The sequence below is a fragment of the Hibiscus syriacus genome, unplaced genomic scaffold (assembly GCF_006381635.1).
Source record: "Hibiscus syriacus cultivar Baekdansim isolate YM2019G1 unplaced genomic scaffold, ASM638163v2 tig00110777_pilon, whole genome shotgun sequence".
Classification (NCBI taxonomy): domain Eukaryota; kingdom Viridiplantae; phylum Streptophyta; class Magnoliopsida; order Malvales; family Malvaceae; genus Hibiscus; species Hibiscus syriacus.
Window position 1 is genome coordinate 1,029,178 of NW_024062858.1, and position 6,000 is coordinate 1,035,177.

The following is a 6,000-nucleotide window of genomic DNA, read 5'->3' on the forward strand; positions in this document are numbered from 1 at the left end:
AGTTAAGATATTGAGATCTTTGATATAAGGTTTATTCCATCAAACGTAAAATTATGTACTTGTGGGTTCGAATATCACCTATGTATATTCCTGTTCATATTATTCTTGTCTAGATCGAGGTTTATGTTGATCTGATTTTTAATTTAGTTGTGTTACAATGTTTATTTAGTTATGCATAGATCCAGTTTTCATCCAGCTGTTCCTTGCTGTTAATTTTGATTATAATTCTTGAATAAATTGACAATGATTATAGAAAGCTCATCTTAGCAGCTTATGATGGAGATATGAAGAGAGTAGTGATCTATTGTTACATGACAAAACGGTGTTTCATAAGCTTATAGCAAAGTTAATTTATCTAACATAAACAAAGCCTGATATTGCTTACATTGTTCATCATTTAAGCCAATTTATGTACCGATCAAAACAGTCTCATCTTGAAGCAACATTCATATTAATAAGATACATTAAGAAAAATCTAGGAAAGAGTATTTTGTTGAGTGCTTCAAGTGAATGTAAGCTCAATGTATTTTGTGACTCAGATTGAACATCATGTCCTATGTCGAGGAGGTCAATAACAGGTTTCTTATAAAGTTATGATAGTCATTTATTTTCTGAAAGTCGAAAAAACAAAACAAAATTGTAAGATCATCCATAGAAGTAGAATATAGAAGTACGGCTAAAAGGGTCGTTGGATGAGCTTGGTATTCATGACATTAAGACAACTGTGTTACGGTGTGCTAGTGAAGCAGTCATGCAAATTGCAGTAAATCTAGTGTTTCATGAGAAAATCAAATATATCGAGATTGATTGTTATTTTATTCAAGTAGAATACATTGGTACCCTAGATCGATTAGCTGATATCATGACAAAGGCCTTGGGAAGTACACATCATGAGTATTTGACTTACAAGTTAGGTCTCCCTTGTCTTGATCCTTACCATTTAGTCTCGATTTTAATTTTTTTTTTTAATTGGGTTGTGTTTCTGATTAGTGCATAAAGTTTTTGAGATCATCTTAGACTGGATTTGACAGCTACCTACTTTGTCATGTAATTCATAACAGAATGTGCTTTTAATTTACGTGTTTGATTGTATTAATTGTTTATATTTTATCTGTTTTGGTTTGTTTTCTACATTCTTAGCTGGATAATTCAGAATTGGCTTTTTATGATGTGAATGACTTTCTTTTATGAGAGTGGATTTAAAATTTAAATCTTTCAATCCAGCCGTGTAAAACATTATTTTGAGAAAAAATATAGAATTTGCACGCTTGAGATTGAATATAAGATAGTATATGTTCGAAAAAGTCTCGATCATTTGACGATAAATGTTCATACACCTTTGTGTAGTCGTGTTCGAACCGAGATTTCAAGGGATAACAATAATATATTAACCAAATTGTTTATTACGTAAAAACTGCTAGAAACCACCTCAATAAGCCAATGGAACACCTCCAAAAATTTTATAAATTTATCCCTAACATAAAATTTTGCACACATCTTTGTTCTCAAGCCTTGAACTTCTTACATGTCTGAATTTAAAGTCTTGACATGCCAATCTCTTATAAAAAATATTTAAGCAATATCATTTCGTATACATAATGTCAACTGATAATTCTTAACCACTTACTCTAGAAATATTGATTAAAATTGTTGCTAATTTTAATGTTCTGAATGGAAATTTTATATTACTAAAGTATGTTTAGTATTAGTTTTGACAGCACAAAAGTATTATTGATGGTAAAAGTGACGCTAAATAATTAATTTCCATCATTAAAAATATTTTTAAATTTACTTTTCTCATAGTTTTTTTTATTAGGCTAAAAATGATTATAAAATAGTATATATTCTAAATACTCTCAATTATTTAACAATGAATGTTCAGTCACCAAGATTCAAACATGTGACATCTAGGAACAACAACGATTCTTTTAACCATTGAAGTAACTTTATTTTGATTGATATTATTGTTTTAGCATTTAAGAGATTGTGTGCCAACGTTTATTTTAAGACAAAATATTTATTGATCGGATGAAAATTATTAATTAACTAATTAATTTAAAACTAACCCTAACCATGTTCATCGCTGATCTAAAACAAATTTAATATACACCAAATGGGCATAAACTCATTTGCAATATAAAGGATAAAAGATTCATGCCATTCCAAAACACATGCTGTACTTTTAAAGCTGATTTCTTTTTTATATCATCATATTAATATCAGTAGTCATTTCCAATATAAAGGATAAAAATATTTTTTTTATTCATTCAATATGATTTTTAAATTGAGAGAAAAAAATTCAATTTGATCTTTAACAAATAAAATGAAACATTGACTATAGTGATGTTGATGTGACAATTAAAATATTGACGTGTCAATCTATGATGGACAATGATATAATAAATGAGTTTAATTATTTTTTAATTGAATTCAAGAGTTTAATTGATTTTTTTAAAAAAATTGAGGACTTATTAATTTTTTAGGAAAAAAACTAAGAATTTATTTAAATTTAAAATACAAAAACAAAAATATTAAATTCAAAAATAAATAAAAAATTAAATTATTAAAATAATAAAATACTATTAAAATAAAAATATAATAAGTTATAAAAGGATGAATTGTAAATTATTAAAAATATTTAAAAAGTTAAACACTTTTATAAAAAGTTGTCTCTGACAGTCTCTCGTTAAATTGATTCTAATATTTATTATAAGGTAAGACCATACATTTTTAAAAATTATATATTTTAATAATTTATTTATTTTTTTTCATAAGTTATAATATTTTTATAATTTTAATTTTTTAATATTCCTTGAAAGTCATAAATTTCAAAAAATCAGAAGCAAAGTAATAGCGCTTTATATACTAGCTTAATATACAATGTGTAAGTGCATGTGAATGGCTCTTAAAATTGTCTGAAATGTGATTAAATATGTGTATTAATATGAATAACTTACGATGTTTTGTAACTACATTTAAATATAAAATTTGTAAGTTTTGACTAATCTAAAAATATTTTATATAAGTATTGGTTATTTATAATCGTGTGATAATAAATTATGTTTAATATTCGTACATATATGATATAAAAGTGTATGTCATCTATAGTGATGGTTAATATGTTTACTATTTGTACATGTATAAATAAGACTACATGTATATGCTTAATTTCATTTTGAGCATTTATGTTGCATACATATATTATGTGTTTGTATTTAATTTTTTGGACTATTTTTTATATTTTAAATTTAAAATTTAAAATAATTTTTATTTTTCTAAAAATTAAATAAACACTTGAACTTTCTAGAATAATCAACTAGTCCATTGAACTTAACTAAGAAAATCAATTAAAGTAATTTTATCATATTGTAATCTACCATGGACCATCATAAAATATTATGAATTATCACATCAAACATATAATCAACGTTGATTTTATTGATAAAAAATCAAATCAATATTTTTAATTTAAATAAACACATTAAGTAAAAAATTTAAAAATCACATTAATTTTTTTATAAAAATTTAATGCCTCAGATATCATTAAAGGTTTGAATAACATCTTTTTGCATTTCTGACTCATAATATAATGGGAATTGGAAAGTTCAAAGAAGCTGATGATTCAAACAACGAAGTATTGCCTTGTAAAATCACGAATACCCTAGCTATGACTGTAGGTTTCCAGGAATCTCGTAGGGTTTCTATTGCAGTTTACTACCATCTTTTCAAGTTTTGTCTTGAGAAATAAATTAAAGTCTATATACTGTATGTATAGTCTTATCTACCTGAACCTGAACTTTAAACCTTTGATTTCTCTCAAATTGAAACATTAAGCTATGAACTAATGGATACCGAAATGCACCCTTCAACCTACTAAAAATTAAGATGAGTATTCGGCAAATATGAAGTTAATTGCATATCTTTAGATGTAAAAATCTGTAGGAAAATAGCAAAAACAAGTGACGGGCCTTGATAAAATCATAATGCGAAAGATTTGAGGGAGCCTGCCTGGGAGAGGGTTCTACAATGGGGGAATAAACAACCATAGGAAAAGGAGAAGAATATGAATTTTTTGGTTCATCATAATAAAGCATTGTTTTGAAAATCGGATCGGATCGGCCGGTTCAACCGGGAACCGTTATCTAGTCTGGTTCAAATTAAACCGGTTGAACCGTTATTAGTGAACCGGTCGGAACCGTTGAACCGTTCGAACTGGACAGGCTGAAAACCGGAAAAAATCGGGAAAAACCGCCAATTTTGTTTTTTTTAAAAAAAAAATTAAACCAAACGAAGTCGTTTGTTAAACGAGCCAAGTCGAACTCGAGTATTGCTGAACTCGACTCAAACTTTAAAAGTAAGCTCAACTCGACTCAAGCTCACGAACTAAAAATTATCAAGTTCAACTCGAACTCGAAATATAATATTGAAACTTGAACTCGAAAAGACTTGAACTAAAAAAAATTTAGAAGCTCGATTGAAGCCTAAAATTCGAGCTTGATTGAAGTGAAAGAATAGTTCACTCTATGCTCACCAAAAGGCTCCATGATTTTGCATGTCAAATTACCTCTATTATTTATAGAAGTTAGTTGGGATGCTCTTCTATGTTTCTTAGCCATGTGAATTGTTTTATTCTCATATTTTTACTCTTTAGACGTTTGAGATGTTCTTTCTATGTTTCTTAGCCATGTGAGATTGCTTTTTTTAAAAAATTAAACCAAATAATATCATTTTGTTATGATTTTTTTAGCCCCAAATTTATTTTTTAATTATAGTTATATAATTATATTTATTATTTAATATGTTTTATCTTAAATATTATGTTGTAGTTAATTTGAATCATTTTGTTTCACTTGATTTTATGATTTTTAACTCATATATGTTATGACTTACTTTGAATATGACTTGTGATATACAAAATTTTTTTATTAAATATTTTTGGTATTTTTATTTAATTTTTTAAATAATTATGACGTCGTCTGGTTCTTCCGACCGGTTGAACCGATTCGACCGATTAAACTAGTAAACCGATACCATGACCGATTCACTAACCGATCTAAAGCGTAGTATCTCCTTTTGTTTTGTTTATATTTAGTAGTATGTAGCATTATTATTATTACCTATTATTATTAATGAAATTATACTTCTTGTTTGAGCAATGTTCTTTTCTTTTTCGGCCTATATAAAGGCCATGGCCTTCCCCTTGCCCATCCATTAGATGCTTTGCGTTTGAGCTTGCTAGATTGTGATTAGCAATGGAAACGTAAGAGCAAAAACAAAACAAAAGATCTTCGCCTCTTGACCGGTCCTTTTTCATTGTCGCCTATCCACGCTTCTGTTTCTCTAACCCTTTGTTGTAGGAGCAGTTTCTAGGGTTACATGGGGAATGGGGTGTTTTATTTATCTTTTAAAACTGATGTCAAAGTAGAATCATTAATCTGTGTAAATACTGAGTTTTCTTTGATGATCAAATAGGTAAGAGAGCTTTCTTCAGTCCACTTATGGGTGGAGGTGGGATTTAATTAGCTGCCGACTCATTCATCCAAATACTGAGTTAGAATGGATCAGCTAAATGATACCCAGTAAATGAGTGAATGATGCGGGAGATAAATTGAAATCCTCAACTTCCTGTGCTTGGACTGAAGGGAGCTCCCTCTTCTGTTATTTTATCCATCTTAAACATTTTATACATCTTTAGTCTTGTTCATCTCAGTTTTCTTATTTCATGACACTGAATGTTATCTTCTGTCATGTTTATGGTAGTTCATATGTTTTATCATGTTGTATGAGCAGATCTTGGAAACCTGGAGAGCTGAAGTTTTTAGGGTTTATGGTGAGAAGCTGCAGTTTTCTTGTGGAAAGCTCACTGAAAAGGCAGCGCATGGCTGGAGAAGTATATTGCAAATCTCACGCTCTACGACAAAACCTTCATCGGGTCTTGTTCTCGAACTGCCACAAGTTACAAGACATTGTCCCCAGTTTCCATGTCAATTACCGATGTAT

At 28.6% G+C, this 6,000-nt stretch overlaps 1 long non-coding RNA gene across 1 annotated transcript in view; it reads left to right on the forward strand.

Moving 5' to 3' along the window:
- The window catches only part of LOC120139941, a 29,142-nt gene extending 23,456 nt beyond the window's left edge, over positions 1-5,686 (forward strand). The window contains exon 4 of the long non-coding RNA XR_005517686.1: positions 5,452-5,686. This is a non-coding gene — a long non-coding RNA (uncharacterized LOC120139941). The remainder of the gene's footprint in view (positions 1-5,451) is intronic.
- Positions 5,687-6,000: the final 314 nt, after the last annotated feature.